This window comes from Manis javanica, chromosome 7 (assembly GCF_040802235.1).
Source record: "Manis javanica isolate MJ-LG chromosome 7, MJ_LKY, whole genome shotgun sequence".
Lineage (NCBI taxonomy): Eukaryota > Metazoa > Chordata > Mammalia > Pholidota > Manidae > Manis > Manis javanica.
In genome coordinates, this window is record NC_133162.1 from 59,351,835 (window position 1) to 59,374,357 (window position 22,523).

The 22,523-nt window shown below is 35.3% G+C and overlaps 1 pseudogene; it reads right to left on the reverse strand.

The window, feature by feature from the left end:
• LOC140850300 (small ribosomal subunit protein uS11-like) overlaps nucleotides 1–21,988 on the reverse strand; it is a 172,085-nt pseudogene extending 150,097 nt beyond the window's left edge.
• Between the last annotated feature and the right edge of the window lie 535 nt (nucleotides 21,989–22,523).

Below are 22,523 nucleotides of genomic sequence, written 5' to 3' on the forward strand. Positions count from 1 at the left end.
TACAGTCACTGTCCATCAGTGTAGTAAGATGCCACAGCAGATCAAGACTTTTTAATGAAAAATTAAATTAAAATATGTATGTGTATATGTATTTACATATACACATACATAATTAATTTTGAAATCCATAATTAAATTCCAATAATCAGCCCCCACTTTTCCCACCTAGAAAAATACTGAAAGAAGTAATAGCTACCCTTTAACTATACCAATCTGCTGTAAGTTTCTAGTTTCATTTTATCTAACAAAACTTGCTTGTCATGAGAAGTCTCATTTAACCCAATTTTCCTAGATATACAAAGTGTGCTGTTCTCCTCTATTTATTTTTATAGCTTTATTAAGGTATAATTTATATAGACAGAAGTGCACATATTTAATGTGTACAATTTGATGAATTTGTGTATATATAGACATCTGTGATACCATCACCACAATCAAGGTAACAGACATATCCAACACCTCCTAGAGTTTCCCTGGGTCCTTTGTGTGTGTGTGTGTGTGCTAAGAGCATTTAGCATGAGATCTACTCTGCTAACAACTTTTAAAGTGCATGATTCTTTATTGTTAACTATAAGCTCTACGTTGTACTGCAGATTTCTAGATTTTACTCATCTAGCGTAACTAAAACTGCATATCCACTGAATGATAACTCCCAATTTCCTCCATCCCCAAGCCCCTGGCACCATTTGTATTCTTTGCCTCTATGAGTTTGATTAATTTAGATACCTCATTTAAGTGAAATCATTCAATGTTTTCCTGGGGACATTTCCTAGCATAATGTCCCCAGGTTCATTCATGTTGCAGAAAATGGAATGATTTCCTCCTTTTTAAAGCTGAGTAATACCGCATTGCATGTATGTAACACTTTTCCCTTGTCATCTCATCTGTCATCAGACACTTGTGTCATTTCATACCTTGACTATGTGGGTAGTGCTCTAATAAATATGGAAATGCAGATGTCTCTTTTAGATCCTCATTTCAATTCTTTTGTATGCACCCAAAAATAGGACTTCTGGATCCTATGGTAGATCAGTTATCACTTTTTGAGGAATCTGCACACTGTTTTCCATAGTAGCTGCATCATTTTACCAATAGTGTACAAGTTTCTCCACAATCTTGCCAACACTTACCTCCTTTAAAAAAATAACTATTCTAGCAGGTGTTAGGTGATATCTCATAGTTTTGATTTTCATTTCCTTTGATACCTAATGGTGTGAGCATGTTTTAATTTACTTGTTGGTCATTTGTCTTCTTTGGAGAAATTTCTATTTAGTTCCTTTATGCCATTTTTAAAATTTGTTTGTTTGTTTCTTTAATATTAAGTGTAGGAGTTCTTATGTATTTTGGAATTAAACTCTTTTGCTAATATTTTCGGGTTGTAAGTATTTCCTCCCATACTGTAGTTTGCCTCTTCAGTCTGTTGATTGTTTCCTTTGCCGAGCAGCTTTTTAGTTAAGAATTAATACCAGTCCTTTTCAAACACTTAAAAAAAATATGTTGAAAAGGAGGTAATGTTTCCAGTTTTATTTTAAGAAGCCAGCATTATCCTGACACCAAAGCAATAGACAGTACAAGAAATGAAAATCATAAGCCAATATCCCTGATGAACATAGATGCAAAAATTGTCAACAATATAATAACAAACCAGATTCAATAGCACATTAAAAGGACCATGCACCATGATCTAGTGAGATTTATTCTAGGAATGCAAGCATGGTTCAACATATACAGATCAACATATGTGATATCATACTTTGAGAGAAGGAAGGAGAAAAATCATATGGCCATCTCAATAGATATAGAAAAAGCTTTGACTAAATTCAACATCCATTTATGATAAAAACTGTCAACAAAGTATGTATAAAATGGACATGCCTCAGAACAATAAAGCCATGTATGACAGTATAAGTAATTTTGACTAAAAATGCTAGGTCATGATCTGGACTTTTGACATGTTTTTGTAAATGTTATTTGTCTTTTTACCCAACCAGTATCTGCAAAATATATAAAAAATAAAAGTATTTTCTACTAAGGCCTCTTCTTTTAGTGAAAAGATTAATGCATTTTAAAAAATGTATTTAAAGGTTTATTCTCAGTGGTTTTCTTCAAAAGACACACTTTTATCAGACTAAAATAACTAGTTTTTCTAAAACTATGATGGATGTGTATTCAAGGAAAGACAAATGCACAAATATACAGTGAAAAGGCAAATGCACAAATATACAGTGAACAAGGGAGGTTAACAGAGCTGTTTTGTTAGAGCAATGTTGCTGATCTTAAAGAAATACTGCTTATTGGATTAAGAAGACATTCTTTGTTTTCAGATAAACTCACCAAAGTAATCCATGTTTTTCATCATTTAATAGTATAGTAAATGTAAGAATATTTTTAAAGCACAAAACAACTAGTAACTTGATGTTTCCCTAGATATACATACATATTGAGTGTAGGCCTATGGTCTACACATTTTTAAAAATCAATTTAAAAAATAGTTTTTTACACTAGGACTTTCTTAAATGTACTATTTCTTTCCCTTTAAGAGATTTATGCCTCTCTCTCTCTCTCTTTTCCAGTTGTTGATGCTATGCTATTTTTAGGTAGATCAAATTGTTATGAAGCAAATGAGAGAAATATCTGAAAAATAGATAAATGGAGACATAAGAGAATTATCAATACTGAAACTCCAACTGAGTTTCTTGGGTATTCAATGTTTTTTTTTTTTTCCCTCCAGTCAATATATTTACTTCAGAAATGGTTTCAGCAACATCATTTTGGGTTTGGTGAAAGATTCTACCTTGAAATCTCCTTGTTACCACAATTTCACTGATACTCAGCTGGTATGTCTTTCTCAGGAGAGGCCTTAAGCCCTCCCTGATTGGGCAGGCATTTGTTCTGATTGGTCCATGCTCATCCATTGTCTGACCGTGCACATCCGTCGTAGTTCTACTGTCCCAGTGATGGCCTCTTGTAGACAATCTTAAATAACTGAGATATGCCCTGCTATGCTACAGATTTCTATATCTGAATGAGGTGCAAAGTTGGGATATCCCTGATGAACATAGATGCAAAAATTGTCAACAATATAACAACAAGAGGTTCTTAATAATTGATAGAAATTCATCTGTTTCTCCCGCATACTTTTCTATCATTCCTGAATAGTTTATACACATAACACAGTTATGTCTAATGACTTTTTACACACATACATACACATACACGTTCACATATACACACTTATATAATCAATATGAGTGAGATGACAAGAGAAAGAAAAAAAGAATGTTGACATATTAAGGCATGGAACAAAGTCATTCTATGTAACCAAGTTCTTTTATAATGGGACTTAAATGCTTGAAAATAAAATTCTTTTAAAATAAAGTGAGTGCTTCACTTTTAAGTCATTTCAAAAAATGCCAGGATAAATCTTAAACAAAAGATCAAAATTTCTCTCTTATAAGATATGCTGAAAATAGCAGACTTTTATTAAATATTGAGGAATCTAGAGCCCTTTACAAGATGATTTATTTTTGTATCTTCTCCTTAGGAAAAATGAACATATCCATAAAGCTTCATGTAATATATTTGTAGGTTCTCAGATTTCAGGTTAAGAAACCCAACATTAGAAGTTATATATTTGAAATAATCACTTATGCTTCTAAAAACATGAACCATCACATACAATTTTTCTTTCAAAGAAGTAACTGAATGTCCAGACAAATCATAATTTCTACAATAATAACCTCAATATTTTTTTGTAATATTTATTTTGAAAGTTAACGTAGTGTAGGTTCTGCTTTCATCCTTATGGTCAGAAGAATAAATTTTCTAATCTGCAGTAAATTCAATACAAGTAAAAGCGGAAATTAATTACAAGGGTATGTTAAATTAATTTTTCTATCACAATTCCACATACTTATACACCAGCACTGAATAATGGTGAAAAGACAAGAAAGAAGCTCACTGATGATATTTAATCAGATATCTTTAACATTATTTAATTCCAATATGCTAAACATTTATTTACCCTGTCATTTTATATGCTAATATATCTGTAGTATGTATAAGAAAACTGATATATGAATCTCTTCTCTTTAAACATTATTAATTTTTATCAGTATTGCTCCTAATATTAATATGAACAGTTGACCAAACCTCTTATAAAATTGGTCTCTTTGGCTGGTCTTTTTGGAGATGTTAGATAAAGACTAAATGTTTCAAAAGATCAGCTTTTTTTTCTTGGAGAAGGAAAGCAATATCCAGAATATTTCATTTTTAGCTGTACTTAAAGATACTAGATATAGTTCTAGAATTATATTCTTTAAAAATTATCTACATATGATTTCTTCTGAAGTAATTAGGATGTCTCCTGTGAAAAATTCTCTTCTACTAAAACTCCAACACAATTATTACTCAGAAAATTTAACATTGATGCAATCTTATCTTGAAAATATCAATACACATTATATTTTCCAGTCATTCCATTAAAGCTCTAAGAGTTGTTTTATTTTCTTGATGCAGATTTCAATTAAGATCATCTAGAGAGGTTCTGGTCCATGATGGCAACATAGGAGGCTCCTGAACTCACTGCTCCCATGGGCACCGCAAATCTATAGCTGCACTTGGAGCAATTACCTCTGAAAGAAATCTAGAAACTAGCTAAGTGACTTTTACACCCTGGGTGAATGAGGAAATACCCACATTAAAACAGGTAGAAGAGGTGAAAACAAAGAACCCATTTCCCAGTTTTTCCCTGAAAAGACCAATTTACATAGTTTAAAAATTGCTGCTTGAAGTTCAGACTTCTGATATAGCACACACCTAGGGACGATTGTAACTGATTCTCCTTGAAGACAAAGAGAGACAAACAGTTGACTCCACCTACTCCTCTGACCCACTCCTTGTCACAGGGCCTCCTTGAAAAGAGCTTGTACAAGGATCTGGTGTCCCAGCTTTTAAGGTCGCACCCAGAGGACACCCCCCTTGATTGCCTGGCTGTGGTGGCCAGCAGGGCTTACTTTCATTGGTCTCCACAGGACTGTAGCATATGAAGAAACATTTTTCAGTGGGCTATTTGCCAATACGCTATTATTTTTGGATGATTTTCCTAGATATCCATGTGGACAATTGTATTATCCCTGGTCTATTTATTGTATGGTCAGTGTTAACTTAGTTAAACCTTACATTAATGTAGCATTGTAGCATGTAATATTTAAATTGCTTAGGTATGCAATGGCCATTTAATAACGTACATGTAACTAAATTTTAAGAGGTGTGTGAAAGTGATTAATTTGTCAGAAAGCATAACACTCATTGATAGTTTAAATTGATGAATTCTTTGTTTCTGCTCTGACCTAATTAATGCATTAATCTCCTTCTTGATCTCTCTGATACCAATTTCTTCCTTCTTTTTGAGAATTATTTTTGAGCAGTAAAATACTAAGCATAAATTTGTTATGATAGTTATGATTTAGCAAAATTAGTAAAATTACAAGATAATTATAATATTCAGAATGAAAATACAAAGTAATGACATAGATGAGTACAATTAGTATAGTGACAACTTATTCATAGACTTAGATTATTCATAGTCATAAATTTTAGATTACTTATATTACAGAATAAGAATTATGTTTCTAAACATGTCTTGTGATAGAAGACAGTAGTTTTACATGGTGGAACCATAATTCTCTTACCATTAGAAGTTTTAAATATGCAGGTAGTCTTTAAGTGGCACACCTTAGAAACTTCCACTGATAGCATGCCCTGAATTATCCTTTGCCATCTATGACGTATTTTAAATGTTTATTAATATAATACATATATAATGCTGCTGTTAAGAAATACAGAAAGGTGTTTTTCTATTCACTGAATCAAAATATAAACAATTCATCTAATAATCAAATTACATATTGAGTTTGAATCACTCTTTTTAAAAAGAGTTCTATCCTTATTTTTATTTGTGTTCATATGTCACTTTAACAAGATAATTTCCTCGGCTTAAAGCTTCCTTTTGCCTGTGTAGCCAGAGTCTAAGATAAATCCCTTTCATTAGCATACCCAAAATAATTTCAAAGTGTTTCATTTGAAATCATGAATTGAATTTCCACAATGTTATTTTGGTATGTTTAGTTGGTAAACAAAATACTGCACACACACACCACACACATCATTTAGGTCCAGACTTCGTTTTTAATGGATTAAATATAAGTGCTCCGCAGTTAAATGCATTTGAAATGCTGAGTTAAATTAAAGGAGTTTCTTCATCCAACATTTCAGTCTTGGACATACTAACATTTGCTAAAAAGATTCCTGAGATGAAAATGTGTTTCAATGCATTTCACAAACTTACTTGATCTTGATTCTCTTTCTTTTCAAGAGCATCGTAAGTCTTAAGTGTTGACAAGAAAGACAGGTTATATTGCCAAAGAATGAGGGAAGACTCATTGACAGACATGAGAATTTGGAAGACTACATTAGATAGCATTACTAAACAGAACTTCACCTTATGTAAAACTTCATATAAACACAAATTACACATGGCCAAATGGAAATTCAGAGATGGCAGTGAGAGAAATGAAAATGCCAATATTTGTAAGTCAGTGATAACATTAAATGTGGTGGATTTTAACATCATTTTCATCACTTTGCAGTCATAATGTTCTGAAATATGTCTTCTCAAATGCTTTTTTCTCTTTCTCACTGTGTTTGTGTATGTACATATATATATGAACAAGGGGAAATTCTTTATGAAAACAAGTTTAGTTAAAGTATTCAAATATTAAGTGCAGACTATACATTAAAATGTGGTTCCTTATCCCAGGTAATTTATAATCTAAAAAATGACATAGAGCATATGTACAGAATTTATTTCAAAAAAATGAGACGATATGTGGTTTGTTGCTTTGGAGCATAGGTTCCAAAATAAAAAAAACCTGTAAGAGTGGCAAATGAGAGCATGTGTTTGCTAATTAAACATGTATGAATATTTTTCTCTTTACAAAGAAATATGCTTGCTCCCATGTCTCAAAACACCCAAATTTCTCACCCTTGATAGAGATATAATCTATTTCTCTAATGTAGAAAAGAGTGCAAGTTTCATGGTAAGTTGGGAATGATGGAGATTAGCAAACTAGAAAGTCCTGCTACTTGAAAATGCAGTTCTACTGCTGCCAGATGTTCTAATCCTTCAAGAGACACTGAAAATCAGGAATTTAGTGTGAAAAATGAACTGACAGAAGTACTTTTAACATTCTGGATAAAATATATATTACAAGATTCAGGATAGATACAGTTCTATATGTCACCTCCTCATTAGATTTATACGTATTTCTTGCATTCATTTTCAGAAGAGAGGAAAATTGTTTCCCTGGTGGTGGCTGTGCAGGAAATATAGAGAAAACAGGACTCCAGCTTTCTTGCAGAAACTTAGTGTGGACAGGATTTCAGTCTGGAAGGTGAAGAGAAAAAGATGAAAGAATGATATAATGTGGGTGCATGTGGCAATTCATACCAAAAAGAAAGTCAATATTGTAGAAGCAGACAATTGAAAATTTGAAAACAGTTAGCTCATGAGGTTGTATTTGGCTTGATATTGAAATGATAAGTATCACAACGACTACTAATTTGAATTCCTTGTGGTGTTCCAGTCACTAGTGTGAGTGCTATGTATGTGCTAATTCATTTAATTATTGTAGCGACTGTTAAATTGGCCAGGGAACGGATCTATTGGAGATCATTAGGATGCCGATATAATTGTACAGGACTAATATAATAAGGGTTTAGATTGGGTGGTATCACCCAAAATTGAAATTAAATAACTACAGAATATTTCAGGAAGTTAAAGACAGCTTTTCTTCAACTTATGCATGTATTATCTCCTTTGGTTTGCAAAAGTATTATGTAAAGAATCCACAAGCCAGTCAAAATTAATATAAAATTAAAATATTGGTTTTACAAAGAAATCAGGCACATCTGAATCCTATATGCTGCTTTAACTTTTCAGGCCATATATCCAAGTAAGCAAAACATCATTTTCTCCTAGAAATCATCTTTATCCAGAAACTTCATTATGCCTTTGGGGAAAATCTTAGTAAATTTTAGGAAAGCATATTAAATTTCTGAACTCTTTTAATTCAGTGTGGTCTTCTCTATATCTTTTTCCCTAGACATAGCATGTAAATTCTTGGGATAAAGAAGCTTACAGAACCTCTTTGCCACTGTGCTACCTGTAAACCACTCTCACTAGACCACTCTCTACTGTTGTCATCCTTGTTCTTTGTCATTTGTTGACTGATTGCATTAATATCCTCAGTTGTGTCCTCCTTGTATTCACACCTTTGCCATATAACTGCATAGTCTCCTCTCATGAGAGTTATTTTACCAATACAACAGTAGCAGACTTTGAAAAAATATTATCTTGGAAATATGCTTGCATCTGCTACTTTCTCTGACCCTGCCACCATAATAAAAACATGCATGTTTGAAAGATGTGAGACATACATAAATGAGAGCAAACTCATCCTAGCTGAGGTCCTGCTAGACTGGCCAAATCAGTATTTAGCCAAGTTTCCAGCTGATTACATATCTATGAATGATGCTATCCAAGATCAGATAAGGCAGACTAGATCTATAGAAACCACAGCCAACCCATAGATCTCTGAGAAGTGATACATTCTTGAGCTTTAGCCACTAGAGAAAGACTGATTTGTTACACAGCTATAGCTAACTGATGTAGCATATACTGAAATGTGTGTACTTCTATATTACTTTGACCATCTATTCCACATAGCATTTTGCTGCAGCTTTCCCTTATTAGGACTATGAATCTCTTTGACCCATGGATTTTTGCCCTCAAAAATTATCCATGTCCTTCAAAGTAGCGGTAAAAATTAGCTCTTCTTCAGTCATGTGAAAGGCTATTAGGAGACTCATATGATGTCTCTAGGCAGCAAAGCCATTAGATTTATAAGCTGCCTTGTAGGCTGCCTACTATATTCTTCTGAGACACACCTCACCATGAAGTTCCCTCTATGTTCAGCTCCAGGGGATGTGGGAAACACATCACTAACTCATGCCCCAGTTGAGAAATGAGGCACCTCTACTCTCAGATTTCTGTAAATTTCTTGGTCTTCCCTCATTCCATTCATTCTGAAGTAGGGCTGAGACTCATCATTCAGGATGTTTTTTAGAAACCCAGAGAGGTATATTATATTTTTCTTGACTTTTCTCCATTACCACCCTTTACCTGGTTTGGACATCTGGTCTGAGTACAGATTATATATACAAATTATTGGCAATATAAAGTTTATGTTTCTGCTTTTATATACCAAAAGCCAAGGCCTTATAACTTATAAAATATTTTAATTTTTCTTTCCATTTTATTTTCAGTGACAATTACAGAATTTCTATATAGGAAGGCCACAGGCTAGCTGGGAGGAAGTAGCTAGAATGTATATTAATTAATGCTAGTTTCTGTCTTCAAACAAGTCTTCTTTTTTTGAATTGTCATACTTTTTTTCAGTGAGATAAAATTGATATATACCATATTAGTTTCAGATTTACAATATAATAATTTGATATTGTATACACTGTAAAAAGGTCACCACAATAAGTCTAGTTACCATCTACAACCATATATTACCCTTTCGCTTATTTTGACCACCATCCAACCCCTCTAATTAGCACCTATCTGTTCTTTGTATCTATGACTTTTGTTTTATTTTGTTTATTCATATTATTTCATAAATTCCACATATTAGTGAATTCATATAGTTTTTGTCTTTCTCTGTCTGACATTTCATTTAGCATAATACATTCCAGGTCCATCCATGTAGTTGCAAATGGCAAGATCTCCCTTTTTTATTGCCAATACTCCATTTGTGTGTGTGTGTGTGTGTGTGTGTGTGTGTGTGTGTATATATGTATTTATGGTTGATGGTTTCCTTTTCTGTAAAGAATCATGTATATACATACCACATCATCTTTATCCATTCATACACCAATGGATACTTAAGTTATTTCCATATCTTGGCTACTGTAAATAATTTGCAGTGAACATGGGGTACATAGATCTTCTCAAATGTTTTTATTTTTCTTTGGATAAATACCCAGTAGTAGAATGGCTGAATCATACCATGGATCTACTTTTAATTCTTTGAGAAATGTCCGTACTGTTTTCCATAGTATTTGCACCAATTTGCATATCCATCAGCAGTGTACAAGAATTCCCTTTTCTCCACATCCTCTCCAACACCTGTTATTTCTTATTATTTTGGTATGCTAGTTTGATTACTGGGAGGTCATATTTTATTGTGCTTTTGATTCATGTTTCCATGATAATTAGTGATGTTGAACATCTTTTCATGTGTTCATTGTCCATCTATATGTTTTTGGAAAAATGTCTAGATCTTCTTATCATTTTTTAATCAGGTTGTTTTGTGTTTTTTTTTTTTGACTTTTTTTTTGCTGTTGAGTTTAGTTCTTTATATATTTTGAATACTAACCCTTTATGAGATACATGATTTGCAAATATTTTCTCTTGTTCACTAGGTTGCTTTTTCATTTTGCTGATGGTGTCCTTTGCTGTGCAGAAACTTTCTGGTTTAAAGTCCTACTCCTTTATTTTTGCTTTTGTTGTCTTTACTTTTGGAGTCAGATCCAAAAATTCAATGCTAATACTTATGTCAAGAAGCTTACTACCTATGTTTTCTTCTAGTTTTATGGTTTCAGGTCTTACATTCAAGTCTTTAATCCATTTTGAGTTAATTTTTGTATATGGTTTAAGATAGTACCCTATTCTCATTTTTTTAAATTCATTTATTTAAAAATTTTTAATTATGCATAAATACAGCATAAAATTTATGATCTTAGTGATTGTTTTTCTTTTTTTTATATGTGAATCCCACATTTTTCCATTTATTATTATTATTATTATTATTATTTTTTAATAAAATGCTGAAGTGGTAGGTAGATGCAAGATAAAGGTAGAAAACATAGTTTAGTGTGTAAGAGAGCAAATGATATGATCAGGTGTGTGCCTGTAGACTATGTGTTAATCCAAGCTAGACAAGGGCAATAAAACATCCACGGATGCAGAAGATTTCTCTCAAAACAGGGTGCGTGAGGTTCTAAGCCTCACCTCTGTTGATCCCCAATTTCTCACCTAATGGCCCCCCTGCGACTGTGCCTGTCTTAGGTTGTTCCTCCCTTGAGGAATCTTACCCATCTCTGGCTAACCAGTCATCTTCCGGGGCCATACAGGGAGATGTAAAGTTGGTAAGTGAGAGAGAAGCCATATTGTTTGAGAAGGTTAGCTTTTTACTTCTTTGCAGATTAATGCCCTGTGGCTTCTATGCCCAGCACTTGTCTCAAGGTATCTTTACGACCTGGAAGAATTATGATGATCAGTAAATTCGATATGAGGCACGAATTCTATTTAAGGGTTGTAATTAGGAAGGAAGAAGAAAAGCTATAGAGGTAGCATATGGAAGAAAACATGGGAGGATTGATTATTTCTTTGACATATCTTCTTGTAGAGAACCTTAAGCATGTATAGGTTTTAAACTACTAACTATGTTGTGCACACATATTAACATAATAGGAATATGGTGACATAAACTAAGCAAATCTATAATTACCATCCATCTCCAGTGAAGCCAAGAAAACAAGTTAAGCACCCTAGGCATTTGTGAAAATTTGTCTATGATATGATAGATATTGTCCAACTGTACTTGAACAGTCTGAGAGAAATCAGACAAATCAAAACAACCCATTCCTGGGGACTGTTCACATCCCATATGTTCTTTTAACAGTAGATAGTCTGTAGTCATAAGATTTTGGAGGGCTACAACTTGCACTTTTCCTAATTCTTGGTTGAGTTCCAACAGTATAGATCCAGTCAAATTTGTTGTTTTACTGTATGCACAGGCCAGCTTAGATATCTCCTTCTTCATTCCAACGGCAAGTCCAGGAACAGGTGGGATGAATGCAGCTACAAGTGCAGCATCACCTGGATCTTTGTTGAGGATTTTTGATGATCAGCTTCTGGTATGACTCTTCCAGAGAGTGCTGATGTTGGAAGTTCTTCTTCATATCATATCTTAGTTCATTTTCTGGGTAGCCAAATTAGGCTTTGATCCGCTGTATAAACACAAACAGACCCTTTGCCCACACTTTGATATGCCCCTTATACCATTGTGTAGAACTCATTGGAGGTCACCACACAGGAACTGCTATTTTTTTTTTTTAAGAGAAAGGAATATTATCAGAAAAGTGTACCTCCGTAGCCAATCATTGACACCCTTTAAGTGATCAAAATTAAGGATATTTAAAGCACGCATTAATCGTTGATTTACAGTTAGTTTTATCCTATCAGGGAGTAATCCCCCTTCTCTTTCTTTCTTTTTTTTTATCTTTAATCTACACTTACATGAAGAATATTATGTTTACTAGGCTCTCCCCTATACCAGGTCCCTGCTATAAACACCTTTACAGTCACTGTCCATCAGCATAGCAAAATGTTGTAGAATCACTACTTGTCTTCTCTGCATTCCACAGCCCTCCCCTTTCCCCCACACCCCACATTCTGCATTCTAATCATAATACCCTCTTTCTTCTTATCCCTCCTTATCCCTACCTACCCACATATCCTCTCCAGTCCCTTTCCCTTTAGTACCTGTAAGTCCATCCTTGGCTTCTGTGATTCGGCTGCTGTTTTGTTCCTTCAGTTTTTCCTTTGTTCTTATACTCCACAGATGAGTAAAATCATTTGGTATTTCTCTTTCTCTGCTTGACTTATTTCACTGAGCATAATACCCTCTAGCTCCATCCATGTTGTTGCAAATGGTAGGATTTGTTTTCTTCCTATGGCTGTATAATATTTTATTGTGTATATGTACCACATCTTCTTTATCCATTCATCTACTGATGGACACTTAGGTTGCTTCCAATTCTTCGCTATTGTAAATAGTGCTGCGATAAACATAGGAGAGCATATGTCTTTTTGAAACTGGAGTGCTGCATTCTCAGGGTAAATTCCTAGGAGTGGAAATCCTGGGTCAAACGGTAAGTCTATTTTGAGTATTTTGAAGAACCTCCATACTGTTTTCCACAATGGTTGAACTAATTTACATTCCCACCAGCAGTGTAGGAGGGTTCCCCTTTCTCCACAGCCTCGCCAACATTTGTTGTTGTTTGTCTTTTGGATGGCAGCCATCCTTACTAGTGTGAGGTGATACCTCATTGTAGTTTTAATTTGCATTTCTCTGATAATTAGCGATGTGGAGCATCTTTTCATGTGTCTGTTGGCCATCTGTATTTCTTTTTTGGAGAACTGTCTGTTCAGTTCCTCTGCCCATTTTTTAATTGGATTATTTGCTTTTTGTTTGTTGAGGTGTGTGAGCTCTTTATATATTTTGGACATCAAGCCTTTATCGGATCTGTCATTTACAAATATATTCTGCCATACTGTAGGGTTCCTTTTTGTTCTATTGATGGTGTCTTTTTCTGTACAGAGACTTTTCAGCTTAATATATTGCACTTGTTCATTTTTGCTGTTGTTTTCCTTGCCCAGGGAGATATGTTCAAGAAGAGGTCACTCATGTTTATGTCCAAGAGATGTTTGCCTCTGTTTTTTACTAAGAGTTTTATGGTTTCATGACTTACATTCAGGTCTTTGATCCATTTTGAATTTACTTTTCTGAATGGGGTTAGACAGTGGTCCAGTTTCATTCTCTTACATGTAGATGTCCAGTTTTGCCAGCACCATCTGTTGAAGAGACTGTCATTTCCCCATTGTATGTCCATGGCTCCTTTATCAATGTATCTTTGGGTTAATGTCTGGAGTCTCTAGTCTGTTCCATTGGTCTATGGCTCTGTTCTTGTGCCAGTACCAAATTGTCTTGATTACTATGGCTTTATAGTAGAGCTTGAAGTTGTGGAGTGTGATCCTCCCTACTTTATTCTTCTTTCTGAGGATTGCTTTGGCTATTTAGGGTCTTTGGTGTTTCCATATGAATTTTTGAATTGTTTGTTCCAGTTAATTGAAGAATGTTGCTGGTAATTTGAGAGGGATTGCATCAAATCTATATATTGCTTTGGGCAGGATAGTCATTTTGACGATATTAATTCTTCCTAGCCATGAGCATGGGATGAGTTTCCATTTGTTAGTGTCCCCTTTAATTTCTCTTAAGAGTGACTTGTAGTTTTCAGAGTATAGGTCATTCACTACTTTGGTTTGATTTATTCCTAGGTATTTTATTCTTTTTGATGCAATTGTGAATGGAATTGTTTTCTTGATTTCTCTTTCTATTGGTTCATTGTTAGTATATAGGAAAGGTACAGATTTCTGTGTGTTAATTTTGTATCCTGCAGCTTTGCTGTATTCCGACATCAGTTCTAGTGATTTTGGGGTGGAGTCTTTAGGGTTTTTTATGTACAATATCATGTCATCTGCAAATAGTGGCAGTTTAAGTTTTTCTTTACCAATCTGGATTCCTTGTATTTGTTTGTTTTGTCTGATTGCCGTGGCTAGGACCACCAGTACTATTTTAAATTGCAGTGGGGAGAGTGGGCATCCCTGTCTAGTTCCCAATCTGAGAGGATAAGCTTTCAGCTCCTCGCTGTTCAGTATAATGTTGGCTGTGGGTTTATGATATATGGCCTTTATTATGTTGAGCTACTTGCCCTCTATTCCCATTTTGCTGAGAGTTTTTATCATGAATGGATGTTGAATTTTGTCAAATGCTTTTTCAGCATCTATGGAGATGATCATGTGGTTTTTGTCTTTCTTTTTGTTGATGTGGTGGATGATGTTGATGGATTTTCGAATGTTGTACCATCCTTGCATCCCTGGGATGAACCCCACTTGGTCATGGTGTATGATCCTTTTGATATACTGTTGAATTCTGTTTGCTAATATTTTATTGAGTATTTTTGCATCTACATTCATCAGGGATATTGGTCTGTAATTTTCTTTTTTGGTGGGGTCTTTTCCTGGTTTTGGTATTAGGGTGATGTTGGCTTCATAGAATGAGTTTGGGAGTATTCCCTCTTCTTCTATTTTGTGGAACACTTTAAGGAGAATGGGTATTATGTCTTCTCTGTGTGTCTGATAAAATTCCGAGGTAAATCCGTCCGACCCAGGTGGTTTGTTCTTGGGGAGTTTTTTGATTACCGTTTCAATTTCTTTGCTCATAATTGGTTTGTTTAACTTTTGTGTTTCTTCCTCGGTCAGTCTTGGAAGGTTGTAGTTTTCTACGAAGTTGCCATTTCTTCTAGGTTTTCCAGCTTGTTGGCATATAGGTTTTCATAGTAGTCTTTAATAATTTGTATTTCTGTGGAGTCTGTCGTGATTTTTCTGTTTTCATTTCTGATTCTGTTGATTTGTTTGATTCTCTTTTTCTCTTAATAAGTTTGGCTAGAGGCTTATTTATTTTGTTTATTTTCTCAAAGAACCAGCTCTTGGTTTATTTTATTTTTGCTACTGTTTTATTCTTCTCAATTTTGTTTATTTCTTCTCTGATCTTTATTATGTCCCTCCTTCTGCTGACTTTAGGCCTCATTTGTTCTTCCTTTTCCAATTTCGATAATTGTGATGTTTGACTATTCATTTGGGATTGTTCTTCCTTCTACCAGTGTGCCTGGATCGCTATATACTTTCCTCTTAGGACTGCTTTCACTGCATCCCACAGAAGTTGGGTCTTTCTGTTGTTGTCATTTGTTTCTATATATTCTTTGGTCTCTATTTTAATTTGTTCATTGATCCATTGATTATTTAGGAGCATGTTGTTAAGCCTCCATGTGTTTGTGAGCCTTTTGGTTTTCTTTGTAGAATTTATTTCTACTTGTATACCTTTGTGGTCTGATAAATTGGTCGGTAGAATTTCAATATTTTGGAATTTGTTGAGGCTCTTTTTGTGGGCTACTATGTGGTCTATTCTGGAGAATGTTTCATGTGCACTTGAGAAGAATGTATATCCTGTTGCTTTTGGATATAGAGTTCTATAGATGTCTATTAGGTCCATCTGCTCTACTGTGTTGTTCATTGCTTCCATGTCCTTACTTACTTTCTTCCCGGTGGGTCTATCATTTGGGGTGAGTGGTGTGTTGAAGTCTCCTAAAATGATTGCATTGCAGTTCTTTTCTCCCTTTAGTTCTGTTAGTATTTGTTTCACATATGCTGGTGTGCCTGTGTTGGTTGCAGATATATTTAGAATGGTTATATCCTCTTGTTGTACTGAGCCCTTTATCATTATGTAGTATCCTTATTTATCTGTTGTTACTTTCTTTGTTTTGAAGTCTATTTTCTGATATTAGTACTGCAACCCCTGCTTTCTTCTTGCTGTTGTTTGCCTGAAATATATTTTTCTATCCCTTGACTTTTAGTGTTTACATTTCTTTGGGTTTGAGGTGAGTTTCTTGTAAGCAGCATATAGATGAGTCTTGCTTTTTTATCCATTCTATTACTCTGTGTCTTTTGATTGGTGCATTCAGTCCATTTACATTTAGGGTGACTATTGAAAGATATGTGCTTATTGCCATTGCAAGCTTTAAATTCATGGTTACTAAAGGTTCAAGGTTAGCCTCTTTAGTATCTTACTGCATAACTTAGCTCGCTTATTGAGCTGTTATATACACTGTCTGGATATTCTTTTCTTCTCTCCCTTCTTATTCCTCCTCCTCCATTCTTCATATGTTGGGTGTTTTGTTCTGTGCTCTTTCTAGGAGTGCTCCCATCTAGAGCAGTCCCTGTAAAATGCCCTGTGGAGCTGGTTTGTGGGAAGCAAATTCCCTCAGCTTTTGCTTGTCTAGGAATTGTTTAATTCCGCCATCATATTTAAATTATAGTTGTGCTGGATATAGTATCCTTCGTTCAAGGCCCTTCTGTTTCATTGCATTAAATATATCATGCCATTCTCTTCTGGCCTGTAGGGTTTCTGTTGAGAAGTCTGATGTTAGTCTGATGGGTTTTCCTTTATAGGTGAACTTTTTCTCTCTAGCTGCCTTTAAAACTCTTTCCTTCTCCTTGATCCTTGCCATTTTAATTATTATGTGTCTTGGTGTTGTCCTCCTTGGATCCTTTCTGTTGGGGGTTCTGTGTATTTCCGTGGTCTGTTCGATTATTTCCTCCCTCAGTTTGGGGAAATTTTCAGCAATTACTTCTTCTAAGATACTTTCTGTCCCTTTTCCTCTCTCTTCTTCTTCTGGTACCCCTATCATATGGATATTGTTCCTTTTGGATTGGTCACACAGTTCTCTTAATATTGTTTCATTCCTGGAGATCCTTTTATGTGTCTCTATGTCAGCTTCTATGTGTTCCTGTTCTCTGGTTTCAATTCCATCTATGGCCTCTTGCATCTTATCCATTCTGCTTATAAATCCTTCCAGATTTTATTTCATTTCTGTAATCTCCTTTCTGGCATCTGTGATCTCCCTCTGGACTTTATCCCATGTCTCTTACGTATTTCTCTGCATCTCTGTCAGCATGTTTATGATTTTTATTTTGAATTCTTTTTCAGGAAGACTGGTTAGGTCTGTCTCCTCCTCTGGTGTCTCTGTGATCTTGGTTTGCCTGTAATTTTGTCTTTTCATGATGAGAGGAATAGTTTGCAGAGCTGGGACTAGCGGCAGCTGGATGAACTTCCCTTCTTGTTGGTTTGTGGCCTTCCTCTCCTGGGAGAATAGCGACCTCTAGTGGCTTGTGCTGGGTAGCTGTGCACAGAGAGGGCTTCTGCTTCCTGCCCGGCCGCTATGGAGTTTATCTCTGCCATAGCTGTGGGTGTGGCCTGGCTCTGGCTGCTGCTCCAAAGTGGTGGAGTTGCATTGGAGGGGGTGCGGCTGGGAGTCTATTTATCTCCATAAGGGGCCTCCGAGCTCCCTGCAGCCCAGGGGATTAGAGTGCCCAGCGATCCCCCAATTCCCTACCTCTGGACTAAGTGTCCCGCCCTGCTCCTTTAAGACTTCCAAAAAGTAGCCACCAAAACAAACAATGACAAAAAAGAAAAGAAAAAAAAATGGCCACTCGTTTTTCTTTATTCTCCGGCGCCAGCCTCGGGCACCCGCTCACCAGTCTTGCTGCCCTGTTTCCCTAGTATTGGGGTCCCTATCCATTTAAGACTTCCAAAAAGCACTCACCAAAACAAAACAACAAAAATAAAAAATAAAAAAAATAAAAATAAAAATGGCCACTGGCTTTTCTTTTGTTCTCCGGTGCCGGCCTCTGTTACCTGCTTGCCAGTCTTGCTGCCCTGATTCCCTAGTATTGGGGTCCCTGTCTCTTTAAGACTTCCAAAAATCACTTGCCACAACAAAACAACAACAACAACAAAAATAAATAAACAAAGGTGACCGCTCGCTTTTCTTTTGTTCTCCGGCGCCTGTCTCCAATACCCACTCACCGGTCTTCCTGCCCCGTTTCCCTAGTATTGGGGTCCCTGTCCCTTTAAGACTTCCAAAAAGCACTCACCACAACAAAACAACAACAACAATAACAAAAAAGATGACCACTCGCTTTTCTTTTGTCCTTCGTCGCCGGCCTCCAGTACCCTCTCACCGTTCTTGCTGCCCTGTTTCAATAGTATCCAGGGCCCCAAGCATGCACTGTGTCTGCTCTCTGGTCCGGATGGCTGGGGCTGGTTGTTCAGCAGTCCTGGGCTCCTCCCTCCCACTCTGACTCCTCTTTTCCCGCCAGGAGCTGTGGGGAGGGGCGCTCGGGACCCGCCAGGTGGAGGTTTGTATCTTACCCCCTTTGCCAGGTGCTGCATTCTCACAGTTGTGGATGTGGTCTGGATGTTGTCCTGTGTCCACTGGTCTTTATTCTAGGAAGAGTTGTCTTTGTTATATTTTCTAGATATATGTGGTTTTGGGAGGAGATTTCTCCTGTTCTACTCACCCTGCCATCTTTGCTCTGCCCATATTCTCATTTTTTTTGCATGTGGCTATACAGTTTCCCAGCATCATTTATTAAAAAGACTGTCCTTTTCCCACTGTATATTTTTATCTCCTTTGTTGTAAATGAACTGACCATGTTTGTGTGGGTTTGTTTCTGGGGTCTCTGTTCTGTTCCATTGATCTATGTGTCTATTTTTATGCCAGTACCATACTGTCTTGTAATAAGGCTTTGTAATTGAGTTTGAAATCAGCATGATGTCTCCAACTTTGTTCTTATTTCTCAAGATTTCTTTAGCTATTTGGGGTTCTTTTATGGTTCTATGCAAATTTTAGGCATATTTATTCTGTTTCTGTGAGAAATAATATAGGCTTTTTGACAGGAATTGCATTGAATATGTAGATTACTTTGGGTTATATGGGCATTTTAACAATATTAATTCTTCCCACCCAGGAACATAGAATAACTTTTGTTTCTTCTTCACTTTATTTTATCAGTGTCTTATAGTTTTCAGTGTATGAGTTTTTCACATCCTTGGATACATTTATATCCAAAGTATTTCATTCTTTTTGATGCAACTATAAATGGGATTCTCATCTCAGTTTCTCTTTCTGATAGTTTATTATTAATGTATAGAAATGTGACAGATTTCTGTGTATTGATTTTGCATCCTGCAGCTCTATTAAATTCATTGATTACTTCTAATAATCTAACTTTACACCAAAAGGAACTAGAACAAATGAAACCCAAAGTTAGTAGAGGAAAAGAAATAAGAAAGATGAGAGTAGAAAAAAATGTAAAACAGACTGAAAATAAATTAAAAAGATCAGTGAAACTAAGAGCTTGTTCTTTGAAAAGATTAAAAAAAATTGACACAAAGTTTTAGCCAGACTCATCAAGAAAAAATAGAGAAGTCTCAAATAAATAAAATAAGAAATAAAAGAGAAATTACAACTGGTTAAAATTGACACCACGGAAATACAGAGGATCGAAGGGATCAAAGAGATTATTATGAACAATTATATGCCAACAAATTCAACAACTTAGAAAAAATGAATAAATTCCTGGAAATATACAATCTTCCAAGACTAAAACATGAAAACAGAAAACTGAATAGACTGATTATTATTAAAGAGAGTGAATCTATAATCAGAAACCTCCTAATCAATTCACTTTCACTGGTAAATTCCAGCAAATGTTCACAGTACATTTAATACCTATTCTTCTTAAACTCTTGTAAAAAAAAATGAAGAAAAGGGAATGCTTCCAAACTCATTTTACAAGACCAGTATTTCCCTGATACCCAAATCAGACAAGAACACCACATAAAACAGAAATACCCTGGATGAAGATAGATGCAAAAATCCTCAACAAAATAGTAGCACAGAAAGGGGGCATTACGGTTAGCATGTATAATGTGGGGGTGGGGGTGCATGGGGAGGACTGTGCAACACAGAGAAGGCAAGTAGTGATTCTACAGCATCTTACTATGCTGATGGACAATGACTGTAGTGGGGTGTGGTGGGGGGACTTGGTGAAGGGTGGAGCCTAGTAAACATAATGTTCTTCATGAACTGTAGATTAATGAGAACAAAATAAAAAAAAATAGTAGCACACCAAATTCAACAATCCATTAAAAAGATCATGCACCATGATCAAGATCAAGTGGTATTAATTTAAGGAAGGGATCAAGAATAGCTCAGTGTCTGCAAATCAATGAATGTGATGCACCATACTAACACAATTAAGGTTGAAAACTATATGATCATCTCATTAGAAGCAGAAAAGACATTTGACAAATTCAACATCCATCCATTCATGATAAAAATTCTCAACGAAGGTGGTATAGAGGGAATGGTGCTCAACATAATAAAGACCTTATATGCCAAACCTGCTGCCATCATACTCAACAGTGAGAAAAGCTAAAAGCTTTCCTATAAGATCAGAAATAATACCAGGATGGGCACTCTCACCACTTTTACTCCATATAGTATTGGAAGTCCTAGCCATAGCAATAGGCAAGGAAAGGAAATAAGAAGCATCGAAATTGGTAAGGAAGAAGTAAAACTGTCACTGTCTGCAGATGTCATGTTTCTATGTAGAAGAGACCCTAAAGACTCCATTGAGCTATTCTTTTCTCATATCAAGAACTTTTTTTTTTAAACTGTAGATTGTATTTTCGTATGTGGTTGCCTGAATGAAGGGAGTTGCTGATAAAGAGCATCCACAAATCATCTGAGGAAACTACTACTATTTTCTTTTTACTTTTCCTACATTAATTTTGAAATCCAAAAGCTATGTATCAACTCATTGCTGTTTGCTGGCATTTCTGCAGTAACAAACAACCAGACACTAAGTCTACAATGTCCTGGCTTCTTGCTTTGGAAAAATGTCATAGAAAAAAATAGTTTACATATGGTTTTATTAGTTTAGCTTTTTAGAAATTGAAATCATCTTCCTAACATACTCCTTATGGTAGAAAACCAGCCAAAACACAACTAGAGCAACAACAAAAAAGCCAAACAACAACATAAAAAAAATTAAGCAAACCCTCCCCCACCCCCCCAGAAAACAACAACATAAAAATAAAGTAAGGTGTGATATATAAAAACATGTATGGGATTCCAGGACTTGTTGAGAATGTCACTTATACAAATCCAGTCCTCTGTTTTAAATATCTTTTAAAAATAAAACAAATTTATATTTAAAATCAATATTTTAATTTATGCATCCTAAAGAAGGATGTTCCCTTTTTTCCTTTAGCACATTCTATTGCTCACCTTTTATATCTTCTCTTTAAAATGTAGTTGCCAAAGCAGTTAGTTTCAATGACAAGACATTACTTTTAATGACCCAGAAAACCTATGACTAACCTTGCTTTTGGGTATGTCAAAGAAAAATCTTCTTTAAGTCGTTGTATGTTTATTTTCTTCCAACTGAACGTGTTTCCTTTTCTGGTATGCAGTTTAGAACTAGCAATGGTTTACATACCGTTGAAAGGCATGTAGTCATTGGTGCAGGGATCCTGTAACATGGACACTTGTCAAACAGCCAAAAAGGGGCAGCAGCAAAGGAAGCCTTTTCCTTCTCTGAACTGGACATAATTCGTCATCATAAGTCATCAGTACTGATTTGCTCAGAGAAAATCATTGTGAACTCAAGCCTTTGGCACCTTCAGCCTCATATCCACTCTATCGCTCCTAAGAATCAAATAAATTATTTACTACTCTGGGAGACATGCCCTGTTAAGACTTAGGAAAGTCATACATGGGGCATACTTCAGATGTTTCAACTCAGAAATGTGTTTCATAATAGCATCAAGAGACAGTTTTGGAGAGGTTATCATGCTTTCTTTTGATGTCGAATTACAAAGAAAACAAACAACACAAGTTGTCATGCTAATGAATTGGTTTGCATTTTCTTTTTATAACAAGAGCAACAATTTGTGTGTTGCCTGTATACAATTTCTTGGAAAATATCTGACAGATGATTAAGTGCTCAAAATTATTGTAAAATAAATGAAAAATCAAATTGAGAATTTGTCATTTTTATTATAATTTGTTCCTGCTTCTAATCATATTTCCTGATATCATCAACTTTATGTTCAAGGATTCCAATTACAGAAAAAAATTAAGTT